We start from the raw sequence: 17,345 nt of genomic DNA on the forward strand, positions 1-17,345 counted from the left end.
AGATGAAAGTGCACAGCAACAGTGGCCGGGTAACGGGAACGAAGTCACCGAATGGCATCACGCCCTCTTGAAGGGCATGGCCTTGGAGACGGTGGTGAAGAAGGAGGACAGGAATATGGCTAGCTGCGTAGATGTGTTTTGGGGCACCAGGATGGGGAGCCACCCTTTGCCCCCTCTCCTCCAGTTGCCTCCCTGATTCATGCCCTGCAAGTTTGTGCTACCCCGAAGTCCATTCTTACCCCAACTCCTGGCCACACCCACCTGGAGCTCCCCAAGCCTAGACTAGAGGTGGCGTCCAGCAGGGTCCCCCAGCAACTGAGGATCAGAGACCGAAGTGTTATCGTTATTAATCTCATGCCCCAGGAGGAATGAGAGCTGAGTGTGCAGCGGGCACGTGCTGTGCCAAGGCTGCTGGAGCTTAGCTCCAGGATTCAAGATGCACAGGGTCCAGGCACCCTTCGTCTCCCAGAGTGAGTCACCTCTCTTGCCACTCCCTGCATCTCCCCCACACTGTGAGCAGCCAGTGATGCTCTTTTAGAAACCACATTTTAGAGGATGTGGCTGCTTCCTGGATGGCTCCACCCGGCTAGCCAACAACAATCAAGCCCACATGGTGCTCTGGCAGGGCCACATGGTCCTCCTGGCCCTGACATTGGCACGGTCATCAGCCGGCACTGCCAACAGCTGTGGGAGAAGCTGAGCACAGCACGAGGCTCGAACCAACCACAGGGAAGCCACCCCGCCCAGAAAACGGCTTCTGACTTGACTCCAAAGCAGAGAACGTGTCCAACCTGTCTGTGGTTAAGGGACAATTCATCCGTTAATGGATCGACAACTCACTCACTGAATACAAAAGCTGTGGCCACTCATCTGTGCATGGGTGTTCCCCAGAGGGCCCTGGGTCTCCACCCGCCCCCACGGGCCACCCGGGCCAGCTGCTCCATCTGCGCCTGCTGCACACAGCCCTGCCGCTGGCCTCACCGGCCCCGCTCCCCCGGCCCCCGGATGCTGCTCTTGGCTCTGCCGGTGTCTGGCAGCATGCTTTGACTAGCACGTTCAAGCTCTACGTTCTTCTATTTCTTCAATTAGAAACCAGAGAGAGTTATGGCCACCGTCTTCCACTCGGCAGGGCGAAGGAGTCGTTATAAAAACGTCCTGGTAAAGGTTCAAAGCCCATCAGCTTTGGAATAAAAGCAGCTGCTTAAATCAGCTGCCTGACCAGGCCTATTTTGTACCACGACTTGGGGTCAGTTCTGTTTATTTTCCTGGCTCACAATCCCAAAGGCTGGGGTGGGCCAAAAGGCAAGCCCGCCCTCCGCAGGGGCCCTGTCCTGTCACATTAATCTGACAACTCAAGGGGGCAGCGGGTGGAAGGCATGCATCCTGGTGAGTTAGCGGCGGAGCCCCTGCAGGAGAGAGAACTGAGGCTGGCCCAGCAGGACGGACGGGCCTTGTGCCCAGCCAGGAAAAGCCAGGTCACTTCTGGGGCCCGCACTCTCTCTTTCTCATACTGAGGATAACAACACCAAGTCCACCACCGGAGTCTCCTGCACCGCCTGGTCTGAGCATGCAAGACCCCTGTGTGGCCGGCAGGGAAGGGACAGTGATCTCCACCGTACAGAGGAGGAAACAGACTTGTTCAAGGTCACAGGAACGAGTGGGGACAAGACCTCAGCCTTCTGTGCACATGACTCATTATCGTCCAATACACACCTTAACCCTAACGCAGAGCCATGCGTGAGTCGAAAGACAGAAAGTACGGGAGGCCTTCTGGAAGCGGGCGAAGCTCTACACAGCACTGCGCAACAGAAACAGCATGTAAGCCACGTACATAATTCTTACATTTGCTGGTAACCACATTTAAAGACATAAAAAGAAACAAGGAAATAGATTTCAAGTGGTATTATATTTCATTAAAGCCCATATACCTAAAACATGATTTCAACATGTAATCAGTACCACAAAATCATCAATGAAATATTTCACCTTGTTTTTTTCATACTAAGCCTTAGAAATCTGCTGTGTATCTTATACTTCCAGCACACTTCAGTTAACACTAGCACCATTCCAAGTGCTCAGCAGCCACGCGTGGTCATGGGGACTCAGCAAGACAGCTCGGCTCTGTCAACGGCAGGGCAAGGGCCACCTGTGAAGCTGTTCTGAAGCAGCTACCGTGTAACGAGGCTGACTTGGAGGAAAGGGAGGACTGCTCGGGGCAGAGACATGGGAAGAGGAAGAACTCAAGCATTTTCATTGCCCACTGGTCTTCCATCTTTATTCTTTTTTTCTCCCCACTGGAACTATTTTCACAACAAAAACCTGATGCAAAGCCCTGATATAGGAAAGAGATCCAATGCAAGGTCTCTGGTTGAAGAAGTCAGACTAGCCACCAGGCTTCTCCAAGATGCTCCCTGTAGCTCCCACTTCAAATTTTAAGAATTTATATACCTGGCCAGAGGCCGGGCATGGTGGCTCATGCTTGGGAGGCTGAGGCAGCAGGATTGCTTGAGCCCAGGAGTTTGAGGTTGCTGTGAGCTAGGCTGATGCCACGGCACTCACTCTAGCCTGGGCAACAAAGCGAGACTCTGTCTCAAAAAATAAATAAATACATACATACATACATACATACATACATACCTTGCCGGGCTCTGTGGCTCACACCTATAATCCTAGCACTCTGGGAGGCCGAGGCGGGTGGATCACTCAAGGTCAGGAGTTCGAGATCAGCCTGAGCAAGAGCGAGACCCCTGTCTCTACTAAAAATAGAAATTAATTGGCCAACAAAAATATATATAGAAAAAATCTTAGCAGGGCATGGTGGTGCATGCCTGTAGTCCCAGCTACTCAGGAGGCTGAGGCAGAAGGATTGCTTGAGCCCAGGAGTTTGAGGTTACTGTGAGCTAGGCTGATGCCACAGTGCTCTATCTGGGGCAACAGAATGAGACTCTGTCTCAAAAAAAAAAAAAAAAAAAAAGAATTTAAATACCCTACATGGAATAACTACTGATGAAGTCTAACTCCCCTGCTGTGTCTCACCACCCAGCACCCCAAACTTGACTGGATCTGGTGGCACAACCCCACAGGACTATCAAGCCTGTGCCCCCCAGGGGGCCAGCCTGGCTGGTGGGCTGTGCTGATGACCACTGCCCCTACCCCGTGCCTGGAGCTCTACAAACCTGCACTTAGGAAACCTCATGACTCTGAGAAGTGCCAACGATAGGACTCGTTTTGCAGAGGAGGAAACCAAGGCTCAGAGAGGCAAGTCACTTGCTCCCGATCACACAGCTGGGAAGTGGAAGAGTCAGTCCCACGACCCGTCTAACTCCAATGCTTCCCGCTGACCACCGTGCCAGCCCCACTTCAGACAGCTCTCAAGCTTAGCCCAGAGTACCTTTTACGATGCTACGATTTCTGAAATCTGAAGAAGCACATGTTTTTAACATGCTTTAAACAAGCTGTGCAACCCAAGCTTTCAAATAAATGTGTTTGCTCTGCAGGGCCTAATGCACTATACAATTTTAGAACATTATTTTTAAATGTCTCGCATGTAGATGTATTTTGTGAGAGACATAATTTCAATGCCTAAAACCATGCCATGAAAGCGTATAGACTTATCTAAGGTTTACTGGGTGACGATTGTGTGCTACAAATGTTAAAAGTGTCATGCCCTTGTGGACAAGGGCAATGACTCTCAGAGAGGGGACAGTATTGGACAAAGGCCGGAGAGCCGGGAAGAGAGGAGGTCCAGCCCTGACCACTCCTGCCCGCCCACAGCCCTTTCCTGCTAAGCTGGGCCACTTGTCCTTTATAGGACGCAGTGACTTCCTCTCTCAGAGGTGGCATTTTTAGGCAGAGGTCCCCTCTCCCTGTGACAGACACTGCCACCGTTTGGCTCCAGTGGGGGCACCCAGGGGTCCGACCCAATGGGAAGGGAGCAGCAGGCACCGGGGGCCATGCAGCAGCCAAGGAAACAACAGCTGCTATTAAATAAAAAATCAGGAACATCAGGCATGTAAAATTGCGTGTCAAAGTGACAAAATTAATTTTTCACTCTATAACAAGTAAGCATATGAAAAAGACAGTGTAATGCTCAGAAGAATGTGGCTTTTGTGCTCTAAGAAGAGGAAGGACCCAAAGTTTTTCACAGATCACAGCTTAGTGAATTTAAGGTTATAAAAGGGGAAGTGTAAAGATGTTTCAGAGTAAATTTATTTATATTTTTCTCACAGGGGTTTCCCCTAATACATCTCTTGCATTCTCATCTCATATTGGTCTGTGCTTTTCAGAGGATCGAAAGTAACACATCCAAAACACCCCCACATTCTAGATTCGTCCGTTTGCTTTTTGGTGGTGTCATGAATCTTGTTCCTCTACCGTCTTGATTTTCCTGCTAATGGAGGTTAGTTCCAAAGGCTTGTTCAGATTCAGATTAATTGATTGATTGACTGATTTTCAAGCATACTTCAATGTGGTGCTGTGTACTTCATCTTGCATCCTAGAGAGAAGATTCCAGAGCCCTCTCAGCATAGGCCCGCAGAGCTGCCTGGTTTCTGACCCTCCTGGGGCCGACATGCTCAGCAATCCTATGAAAAAAATGGGTTCTTGCAATACTTACAACTACCCTTTCTCTCTGTTTTCTCCTAGAATTTTTATGGTTTTGATCTTTCTGTTTACACTTACGATCCATTTAGAGTTAATTTTGTATGTGATGTGAGGTGAAAGTAGAAATTTAAATGATATTCTTCCAGTACCATTTGCTGAAAAGCCTATTCCTTCCTCATTGAATGGTTTTAGTATGCTTGTCAAAAATAATTCAACCGTATATGTCCAGAGATCTTTTTTGGACTTTCCATCCTATTAATGACCCTTATGCCAATACCACACCATCTTGATTACTATGACCTCATAATAAGTCTTGATATCAGGATAAATCCTCCAACTTCTTTCTCCTTCTCAAAATCGTTTTGACTACCCTTAGTCATTTAGATTTTCATATAAATTTTAGAATCAGCTTCTTAATTTCTACCAAGAAAACCTCCAAGCCCTGTTAAGACTTTATTTGGATTACATTGAATCTATAGATCAATTTGGAGGAAATTGATATCTTAACAATAATGAGTCTTCCATTGCATGAACATGGTATATCTCTTCACTCGTCTTTTTAAATATCAGCAATGTTTTATAGTTTTTATAATTTTTAGTATACAGATAATTTTCTAATTTATTATTAGTATATAGAAATAATTGATTTTTGTATATTTTCTTCTTTCCTGTGACCTTTTTAAATTTGCATATTATTTCTAGTAGCTTTTTTATAGGTTCCCTAAGATGTTCTATGTGTATGGTCATGTCAATTGCAATTAAAGAGAGCTGTACTTTTTTCTTTTTCTTCCAATTTTAGACCATTTCTTTCTTTCTCTTGCTTTAGTGAGCTGGCTGGGACTGCTAACATAGTGTTGAGTAGAAGTGAGGGAAGATGTCCTTGCCTTGCTCCCAATCTTTGGGAAAAAGCATTCAGTCTTTCACCATTTACTATGATGCTAGCTGTAGGATTTTCATAGACACCCTTTGCCAGGTTGAAGAAGTTCCCTTCTGTTTCTAGTTTGCTGAGATTTTTTTTTTTTTTATCATGACTGAGTGTTGAATTTTGTCATATACTTTTACGGAATCCATTAAGATGATCATGTGGCTTTTCTCCTTTATTGTTTAATATGGTGAAATACATTGACTGAATTGTAGGTTTGAGTAAACCGTGTGTATAATCAGCCAGGGCTCTCCAGAGACACGCAGTCAATAGGAGATGTACACATATAAGTGTGATTTATTTTAAGGGCTTGGCTCACACATTCGTGGGACCAGCAATTCCAAGATCTGTAGGGCAGACTCAGGCAGGAGTTGATGTTACCATCTTGAGACAGAATTTCTTCTTTTCTGGGAAACCTCGGTTTTGTGTAAGGATTTTCTACTGATTGGATGAGGCCCACCCACATTTTCAAAGGTAATCTCCTTTATTTAAGTCATTCGATTGTAGGTATCAACTACATCTACAAAATACCTTCACAGCAGCACCTAGATGAGTGTTTGAGCAGGTTACTATCTATAGCCCACACATAAAATTGACTATCATGCCTTGAATTTCTGGCATAAATCCCACTTGGCTGTGATACATTGTTATTCTTAAATATCACTGGATTCGATTTCCTAGTATTTCATTAGTCATTTTTGCATCTGTATTCATGGAGGATGTCAATCTGCAGTTTTCTTTTTTCTTTTCTTATTTTTTTTTTAATGTCTGGTTTTGGTGTTGGGTAAAGCTAGCCTCATTCATGGTTGGGCAGGAGTTTCTCTTCCTCTATTTCAAAATAATTTGTGTAAGATTAATATTATACACACTCTAGTAGAATTCACCAGTGAAACCAGCTAGGGTAAGATTTCAAAGTATGGTATCAATTTCTTTATGGGGAAATTTTCTACTTCCTCTTGAGTCAGTTTTGGTAGGTTGTGTCTTTCAATGAAGTGGTCCATTGGAACTAACTCACCATGTTTATTGGCATACAATTGTTCATAGTAAGCCCTTATTATCCTTTTAATATCTGAAGGATCTCTAGTAACGTCTCCAGTCTCATTCTTCATTGAAGGAGACGTCCCTGGGTCAGATTGGCTGAGACCCAAAGTCAGCAGAACGGGAGCACATTGCTTGTTCCCAGAATTGTCAAGATGTGACTTGTTGACCAGCAGAGAGAACTGTTCCTCAGGGCAAACGGCCAAGGACCTGTGGTTTCGCATGCGAGCCAAGGTTGTCTGTTATCCACACACGGTACCAGATGGTAAAGAATAGAATGCAAACATCTTCCTCTCTTGTGCTATGCAACCAAGCCAGGCGTCTTGTTATCCGCAAACGGTATCAGACGTTGAAGGGCATCTCTTGTGCTATGTCTAGAAGAACAGGTGCTGTTGACCCGTGGGAAGTCACGTACCAGAAAGTAGCTGAGAAAGTAGCTGTGGGACGCTTGCCAAATTGAACAGTATAAAAATAAAACGACTAGTGCTTTAAGCACTGCAGTCTTGTACCGTTTTTTGTTTCTGTGTGTTTTTGTCTTTCTGTGTTCATCCCCTGTCCTGCAATCGGGCCACGACACTTCATATTAGTCATTTGTGTCCTTTTTTTTCCTTGACTAGCCTAGCTAAAGATTTGTCAATTTTATTGATTTTTTCCCAAAGATTAGGCCTTTGAAGTACCTGATTTTACTATTGCTGGTCCGTTTTCCATTTAATTGATTTCCACTCTTTATTATTTCATTCTTTCTGCTTATCTTAAATTTAATGTATTGAATTTAATAATAATTTATTAATTTATTAATAATTACAATAATATATAATTATATTATATATTATATAATATAATTATATATAATATATAATATTATATTAATATAACATATATAATATGTAATATATAATATATTATATGTATTATAATTATAATATATTATAAATATATTATATATAATATTATATATTATAATTACATTATTATAATATAATATATTATATATAATATTATAATATTCACATATTATATTAATTAATATAATATATTATAATATTAATATATTATACTAATTAATATAATATCTTAATTATATTATATTAATATATTACTATATTATTAATATATTATTAATATAATTATATCGTGATATAATATATTAATATATCAATAAATCAATATATAATGTAATATATTAATAGTATATATTAATATATAATGTAATATGTATTGTATGTATTATAATTATAATATATTATAATATAATATTATATATTATAATATAATATTATATATGATATATTATGTATTATATAATATAATAATATATAATATAATAAAAATATTAATTTATTAAATAATTTTTAAATTTAATAATAAATAATTTAATTTATTCTTTTTCCAGTTTCTGATAGTAGAAGCTTGGATAATTTTTTAGTCCTTTCTTTTCTAATAGAAATTTCCTTCTAAGCACTGCTTTAGCTGTATGTCACTAATACGCTGTTTTCAACTCAATATATTTTCTAATTTTCCTTGTGATTTCTCCTTTAACCAATGAGTTATTTTAGAGTGTAACATTTAATATCCAAATATGTGAGGATTTTCCAGATATCTTCCAGTTATTAATCTCTGATTTAATTCATTGCAGTTAAAGAACATACCCTGGATGATTTCAGTCTAATTTTACTAAGATTGGCTGCACTGCCCAGCATGTACTATATCTTAGTGAATGTTCCATGCATACTTAGGTGTAATTTTTAAATGGAGTATTCTGTAAATGTCAATTATGCCAAGTTGATGGATAGTGATATTCAAGTTTCTTATGTTCTAACTGATTTTCCATCTACCTGTTCTATCAATTACCGAGACTGTTGTAATAACAAACCATATGTACGAATTTGTCTATTTCTTCTTTTCAGTTCTGTCAGTTTTTGTTGAATGTATTTTGAAACTCTTTCGTTGGGTGTATACCAGTAAAGTCTGTTATGTGTTCTTGATTAGTCAACCCATTTTTTCATCATGAAATGTACTTTTTCTCCTGATAATATTCTTTATATACTAAGTCTAATTTGTCTGACACTAGTACACATGCTCCTACTTTCTGTTGGTTAATAGCTTCACTGTATACAGTTGTCCTTGGGTATCCAAGAGGGATTGGTTTCCAACTCCCCCATATCAAAATCCATGGTGCTCAATCCCTTATATAATGTGGCATGGCATTGGCACATAACCTACAAACATCCTTCTATACACTTTCAGTCTTTCTCTAGATTACTTATAATACCTAATATAATGTCAATGTTATATAAATAGTTCTTATACTGTCATTTTAAAATTTGTATTATTTTTATTGTTGTGTTGTTACATTTTGAATATTTTTGACCTGCAGTTTATTGAAGCCACAGATGTGAAAGCAGTGGGTTGACTGTATTCTCTGCCAACCTTTTACTTTTAATCTATTTGCACCTTTAAATTTAATGTGCATTTCTTGTGGACACTATATAGTAAGGCTGGCTTTTTTTACCCATCCTGATAATGTCTACTTTTTAATTGACATGTTTAGACCATTTGCATTTAATGTAATTAAATATACACATGCAATAGCTGTGCATAAATCTACCATCTTGCTATTTGTTTCATGTTTGTCCCATTGATTCTTTGTTTTTATTTTTCCTCTTTTCCTGCTCTCTTGCTGATTAAAGTTTATCTTTCCATTTTTATTTTCACAATTGAGTTATTACCTATACATCTTTGCTTTAATTTTTTAGTGGTTACTGGATAGTTTATAATTTGTATCTTTAACCTATCACAGTCTGCCTTTAAGTAATACTATAACACTTCATGTATAAGATCTTTGCAACAGGATATTTCCATTTCTTCCCCACACCTTTTGAAATATTGTCATACATTTGTTTCTACATATGTTATGAATGCCACAATACATTGTTATTATTTTTGCTTTAAATAGTCAATTATCTTACTAAACATTTTTAAATCTGAGAAAAGGCTTTTATACTTACCCACATATTTACCATTTTCTGTACTCTTCATTCTTCTGGGGAGATCCAAGCTTCTGTCTAGTATTACTTTCATTTTGTCTAAAGAAGTTCCTTTAATATTTCTTGTAATGCAAGTCAGCTAGTGACAAACTTTCTCAGCTTTTGTGTATCTATAATAAAAAGAGTTTTATTTTGCCTTCAGGGTTTTTTTTCTTATTTTTTTATATATATGTGGGATCTCACTATATTGTCCAGGCTGAAGTACAGTGGCTATTCACAGGCGTGATCATAACTCACTGCTGCCATGGACTCACTGGCCTCTAGCAATCGCCCCATCTCAGACTCCCAGGCAGCTGGGACTACAGGCTTATACCACCAGGCCTGGTTTGCCTTCAGTTTTAAAGGATATTTTTTTTGTTGGATATTAAATTTTAGGTTGATAGTTCTATTCTTCTTCTCATCATTTTAAATATGTTGTCCCATTTACTTCAAGCTTGTATATTTTGGGATGAGATATTTGTAGTCATTTTTTATTTGATATTTTTTCCTTCTCTGTATCTAATATGTCTATTTTCCTCTGGCTATTTTATAGATTTTCCCTTTATTATTATTTTCAGCCATTTGTAACATGCTTTGGTGTGTGTGTGTGTTTACCCTACTTGGGGTTCATTGAACTTCATCTGTGGGTTTATAGTTTTTATCAAATTTGGAAAAAATTGGCTATTATTTCTTTGACTAATTTTTTCATAGCTTCCTCTCTCTCTTCTCTTTCTGGGACTCTGATTACTCATATGTTAGATCCTGTAATGTTTTCCCACATGATATTTTCCCCCAATCTGTTTGTTTCTGTGCTTCATTTTGGATAGATTCTACTGCTATATCTTCAAGTTCAATGATTTCTGCAGTGTATCATTTAATTTTAATCTAATCTGGGGAAATTTTCATTTTAGGTATCATTTTATTTCTATAAGTTCCATTTCTCTCTTCACATTTTACTTTACATCCTTGAGCACATGCATCACATTTATAATGGTTGTTTTAACATCTGTCTACTAATTCCATCATCTCTGTCATTTCTCGATTGGTCTATGGACTTATTTTTCTCCTGTATATAAGTCACATTTTCCTGCTTACTTGTCTGATGATTTTTGATTGGTTGCTGAGCATTATAAATTATAATATTTTTATAGAGTGTTAGACCTATTCTGGCAGGCAGCTAAGTCATTGGTGAATTGGTTTGATGATTTGATGATTTCTTTTAAAATTCTTTTAGGGCAGATCTAGACTACCCTTTATTCTAAGGCTAAGTGAGCCTGACTTCTAATGCATAGCCCTTTTGGGATCTTTGGTGAGAGCCCCACATACTCAACATGGTCTGCACTCAGGCTCGGGGAAGTTGAATGAGCCTTAGCCTTGTGTAAACTGTGGGAATTATTCATCTGACAGTTCCCTGATAACTCTAATATCCCTGGTCTTGCCCAGGCATTTGAGTTTTACCCTATGTATGTACAGCTTGGTCTTTAGCCAAAGACTTAAGGAAATCCCAATGCAGATTTCTAGAAGTCTTTCTCTCTGGAACTCTGCCCTGTTCATTCTAAGCCCCCGTGGCCTCCCCAACCCCAAACTCATCCTCCTTAGCTCAGCAAGATTTCCAGGCTCTGTCTGGATTTCTTCTCCACCCTTGTGCTACACTCCAGAAGTTACCCCTAACTCACCGAAGGAGAATCTGATGCATATTTCTGGAGCTCTTTCTCCACACAGTTCCCTCCTATAAATTCCAACCACCTTTTCCTCCTCACATTCTTTCTCCTCAGCTCCAAGAGGCTTTCGTGCCATGCTCAGGATCCCTCTTCTGCAACAATCTAGAAACACACCTCGAGTCAGAAAGCCAGGACAATCATAAGGCTAACCTCATTTGTTTTCCCCTCTCAAAGACCACAGTCCTACATTGCCTGTTGTCCAAAGTCTATAAACAGTTGTTGCACATATTTTGCCCACTTTTCTAGTTGTTTGTAACAAAACAGTAAGCCCAACCCCAATTGCTCTATCACAGCCAGAAGCAGAAATCCTATTCATTTTTAAGAATTTTCAACTATAAAATTATGTGGTTACATATTTAGTCTGCATCCTCTACTAGAATGCAAGCCCCATGAGGGCAGCAACTACATCTGCATTATATGCTGCTGAATCCCCCGGGCCCAGCACCAGGCTGCAACATAGTAAGAACTATGGAGAAAATATATATATACTATAGTATTACAGTTCTGGAGCTAGATGTTGGCATGAATCAGAGGAGGAAGAGAAAATGAGGGAGTGGAGGGAAGGAAGCAGAGAGCATGGCACAAAGAGAACTGCCAGGGCCCATGTGGCTTCCAGATTTGCATTTGGATCTCATTTCCAGTCTGGACTGTGCCTGTAATGATGTTTTCCACTTGGACCTAGATATTTTCATAACAGAAGATTGGAAGTAAATGCTTCACAATGCTCATATTGTGTTAAAGCAGTCGACTATGTTTTCCAACACTTTCTGTAATATAGTTAGAAAATTTTAAATAATTTTTAGTGATTCTCACATATAATATATGATTGTCTATGATTTTGTTGCATGACAACTCTTAGTTGGAGTAAACTTTAGGTTGCTGTGGTGAAGGCATTAGCCAACTTATAAAATCAATTCTTCCTCTGAAGGGTGCTCTCCCTCACCCACACAGCTTGTATGACTTCTGTCCCCCCAGGATAGGACATCAGATGTCACTAATTCCTATCCTCTCTCTCCTCCCAATCTGCTCAGTTACCCCACCTGCTGTTGCAGAAGTACCTGGATTGATCCAGTAGGTTTTACATACATTGGCTGATGCACAACTATAGAGTCACACAAATTACAACCAAACAGAGCCAAGCCACAAAAGATCTAACCAATGTTAGCCAAGGACCACCTCTTATCTAACACAACAGCTAAATAAATGAGGCTCCTGTCTGATGTGAGAACCCAGTAACAGACCTAGAGGATGCTTGCTTCAAATTTCTTTGCAAGTAGGCACCTACTGGCACATGATTACCATTGGTCCATTTATGATTCCTCTGTTCTATTTTTTTCCTGCCACCTTTATTCTATCCCCACTTTTTTCACAAGCAACCATCCTATTCTGTTAAATAGGCTTTGTCTTATGCACATATGTTTTTAATTTATGCAAATGCTAGTATTATATATATTTGCTATGGATGGTCTCCTCCAAAACTCATGTTGAAACTTAATCCCCAATTGGCATAATTGAAAGGCAGGGCTGTTAAGAGGGATTGGATCATGACAGCACTGCCCTCATGAATGGATTCATCCATTCATGGATTCATGGGTTATCACAGGAGGGGAAGCAGTGACGTTATAGGAAAAGAGACCTGAGCTAGCACCTTAGCATGTTAGCACACTCAGCCTTCTTAGCATGTGATTGATACCCTGCACTCCCTTGGGACTCTGCAGAGAATCCCCACCAACAAGAAAGATGCTGCATCTCTCACCAGATGCAGCCCCTCAACCTTGGACTTCTCAGCCTCCATAACTACAAGAAATAAATTCCTTTTCTTTATAGATTATCCTGTTCAGGTATTCTGTTATAAGCAACAGAAAGGGACTAAGACAATATTCTATTTTGCATCTACTTTTTTCCCACTAAGTATATCGATCCATGTTCAGATCCACCCAGGTTTCTATGTGCACATCTAATTCATTGCTTTTAATTGCTGCATACTACTCCATGGTGTGGGCCTATCACATTTTATCTAGCCCTCCTCCCAATGGCAGACATCCAGGTTGCCTCCAAACCCCTCAAATAACACTGCCATGAACAGCCCTGTATGATAAACAGATCCTTAAGTACCTGTGTGGGAATATCTTGGGGATCTGTATCCTGGAGGGACATTGCAGCATTACAGGATATACAGGTAACTAATTTGGCAAAATGGTACCAGATTACTCTTGACACACCGGCTCCACAGTTTTGGGCTGGATGATTCTCGGTCGTGGAGAGCTACCCTGTACATCCCTGACCTTTATCCCAAGGATGCCAGCAGCTCCTCCTCCTCAATTGTAACAACCAAAAACATCCCCTGAAACTGTCAAATATCCCCTCTGGGGGGACAAAATGTCCCATTTTATCCCATTTCTGCTGACACTTGGCATGACCCAGCTAATTTTTTTCTCTGACCATCTATTATTTTTAACACCTTTTCATACACTTGATGGCTTTTTAGGATTTTCTCTATTAATTTTCCATTGAGGCTGCTGGCCTGTTTCTGTTAACTTACAGGAGTGCCCTATATGTTCTTGATACTCTGCCCTTCATCAGAACTGACACAGCAAATGTGTTCTCCCATCCTCTCAGTTAATTAACTCTACCCATCCTCACTAACAGAAATCCTATATTTTTATGTAATCAGATTATTTTGCTTTATGGTTTGTGCTTTTGACATTTTATTAAAGTTCTTCCTTACCCTAGGTCACTAGACATTTTCCTCTGCCATCTTTCCACTTTGTACCTTTTGTAAGTTGGACTTTAATCCACATGGGGCCCACCTTCTGTGTAGTGTTGGGTAGGAATCCATGTTTATATTTCTTTATATAGTGAGAGTTTGTTCACCAAAGAATCCTTTCTTTTCCCCACCAGTTTGTGGTGCCACCTTGACTGTAACTTAAGTTCACACAAATGTGTGGGCTTATCCCTGATCTCTCCATCCTGTTTCATTGATCTAATTGTCTGTCCTCTCACCGATACCTCCAAACTACAAGTCCATGGCTTTGAAACCTGTTTTCCTAACTGACAGAGGAAGCCTCCTCTTTGTTTTTTTTTTGTTTGTTTGTTTGTTTTGAGACAGACTCTTGCTCTATCACTCAGGCTAAAATGCCATCGCGTCAGCCTAACTCACAGCAACCTCAAACTCCTGGGCTCAAGCAATCCTCCTGCCTCAGTCTCCCGAGTAGCTGGGACTACAGGCATGCACCATCATGCCCGGCTAATTCATTATATATATATGTTTTAGTTGGCCAGTTAATTTATTTCTATTTTTAGTAGACATGGGGTCTCACTCTTGCTCAGGCTGCTTTCAAACTCCTAACCTCAAGTGATCTACCTGCCTCGGCCTCCCAGTGTGCTAGGATTACAGGCATGAGCCACAGTGCCTGGCCTCCTTTGCTTCTTTAGAGTAACTATTTCTCTATTAATCATTTAGAGTAAATGTATCAAATTTCTTAAAATATCCAACTGGAATTTTTATTGCGATTGCACTAACTTTATAAAATAATTTGGGAAGAGTTAACATTTTTATATCCTTACCCCATCCAAGATTATTCAGATCTTCTCATGCTTCCATTTAGTTTTTGTAGTTTTTTTTAGTCTTTGTATACTTGTCTGTTTCCCAGATACTTTATAGTTTCGATTGTCATTACAAGTGGTATTCCGGTTACTAGCTCATATCGCTGCTTGTCATAGGCTGAACTACACTTCCCACCCACCCCCAAATTCACATGCTGAAACTCTAACCCCTGGTACCTCACAATGGGACTGTATTTTGGGACAGGGCCTTTTAAAGGATAATTAAGTTAAAACACCCTAAATTAAATTAGGGTGGTTCCTAATCCGGTATGGCTGGCGTCCTTATAAGAGGCGGAGATTTGGACACAGACACACACAGACTGAAGAACAGGCTTCGTGAGGACACAGCGAGAAGGCCAGGAGAAACCAAACAGGCTGGACGTGTTGATCTTGAACTTCCAGCCTCCAGAGCTGTGAGAAAATAAACTGCTTTAGCTGCTCAGTCTGTGGCATTTCTTTATAGCATTCCCAGCAACCCTGCTCTTGATTTTTGTAAGTTTATCTTGTATCCAGGACTGCTCACCTGTATTCTATCTGACTCTGGGTGGGATTCAGAACCACTGATGTCCTCCTAGAGGGCCCCTTATTGGTATCAAGGCACCTGGATAGCTGGCGAGTTCATCAGAAGATTGCCCATGAGCATGGGATCAGAGCAAAGAATCTGCCGGAAAAGCCCCATGAAGGTCCCCCCACCCCCACAACGGCCAGCATTCTTGTCCCCAGATTCAGCATTTTTGCTCTGTGGCTGCAAAGTGCTGTCTCAGTGTTGACGGCTCCCTCTTACAGGGAAACACCGTTTTCTGGATGTGTTGATAACACACACTGAGTTACCATCAAAGCTGCCAGACCTAGGAGCTTGGGAACTATTTTGCCTCCTCCCATAACGTGTAGATACAATCATCCCACACGGATGACCCACAAATGCCATCACAAACACCATTGATCAGCATGTTGGAACACTGTGGATCCGTGAGTGCAACAACTGGCTCTCCCAGGAATCTTCGGTCCCCAAGGCAGTGAGGTCTCGCTGTGCATGATGGTAAGTCAGAAGTCCGTCCACCTGAGGCACCATTTTTCTGAGGTGTGTTAGTTTTAAAAGCTTATTTGATATGGAAAATGGCATGTCCTTAATCTATAGTTGGTAATTTACCACCCGCACTTTAATGAATGGAATGGGACTGACTGGTCGTGTTTAATTGTGTATTTCTCCTTCCTTCCTGCTCCCCCCCCCCAAATCAGCTTCAACTAGACTCAACAGGAAAGCTTTCAAAGAGACAGCTTTTCAGAGGTAGTCACTCAATGCCATAGGCTTGTCTTTGGAAACTCTTTTTATTTTTTTCTTTGGGACTGAATTTCACTGTGTCGCTCCAGCCAGAGTACAGTGGCATCATCATAGCTCACAGTAGCCTCAAACTCCTGGGCTCAAGCGATCCTCCTGCCTCAGCCTTCAGAGTAGCTGGGACCACAGGTGTGCACCACTACACCCGGCTAATTTTTCTGTTTTTTGTAGAGGCAGGTCTCAGGCCTGCTTAGGCTGGTCTCGAACTTCTGGCCTCAAGCGATCCTCCCACCTTGGCCTCCTGAAGTGCTAGGATTCCAGGTGTGAGCCACCATGCCTGGCAGGCCTGGAAAGTCTTGCCATGGCTTCCATCTCCCCTGAGGGCTGTATGAGCCCTCTAGGACAGAGCCCACCCCTCCTGCTCAGAGCCTCACCTCCCAAGAGCCTGCAGGGAGGACCGTGCCAAGATGGCGCCACACGGGCCTTCTGAAGTGGCTTCGGCTTTACCTGGCACAAATCCTTTGCTCTCCGTACGCATCTGCAATCACCTTCACGGGCTTCCTGAGTCCAGCAGAGGCCCGAAACAGACACGGGCAACGTTTTTAAAATGGCTTTATTAAAGGCTATGAGTATAAAATATGACCAAGTTACAAGTTGTCAGTAAGAATTTATTATTTTTGAAAACGTGTATCAAAGAAAGGGAGGCTGCTCCTGACACCCACACGGGGGTAAGGCTCGGCCGGTGACAACCCTGCTGTTCCCACGAAATCGGCACTCCCAGGCCCAGAGGGCCAGCGAAGGGCCCCAGGTGAGACAGAGATCTGGCTTCTGATGATTTCTTGGGGGAACTTGTGTAAAATGCAGCCACTGAGAGCAAGACACTGAATGCTTGAGCTGGGTCCCAGGTGTGGAACGTGGGGGAGGGCGGGGATCGGAAGTTACACACAGGCTTCCCCTGGAAAGTGGGTGTTTTCTAAAAAATAAATATAAACGCCTGATTTTAGAAACTGCATCCTGATGCATGGGGCAGGGAAGTGGCAAATGCAGAGCTTAACTTTCCCTCATACTGACACAGGTTCCCTGGAGGGAGGGAAAAGAAACCACCTTTGCATGGACTTCGTCTGGGTGTAGAGGAAGATCCGCAGGTCAGG

At 41.3% G+C, this 17,345-nt stretch overlaps 1 long non-coding RNA gene across 1 annotated transcript in view; it reads left to right on the forward strand.

Annotated features, from left to right (window-relative positions):
• LOC142862452 (uncharacterized) overlaps positions 1-16,510 on the forward strand; it is a 156,316-nt gene extending 139,806 nt beyond the window's left edge. The window contains exons 2-3 of the long non-coding RNA XR_012913544.1: positions 15,863-15,954; positions 16,426-16,510. This is a non-coding gene — a long non-coding RNA (uncharacterized LOC142862452). The remainder of the gene's footprint in view (positions 1-15,862; positions 15,955-16,425) is intronic.
• The last annotated feature ends 835 nt before the right edge of the window (positions 16,511-17,345 follow it).

This window comes from Microcebus murinus, chromosome 19 (assembly GCF_040939455.1).
Source record: "Microcebus murinus isolate Inina chromosome 19, M.murinus_Inina_mat1.0, whole genome shotgun sequence".
Lineage (NCBI taxonomy): Eukaryota > Metazoa > Chordata > Mammalia > Primates > Cheirogaleidae > Microcebus > Microcebus murinus.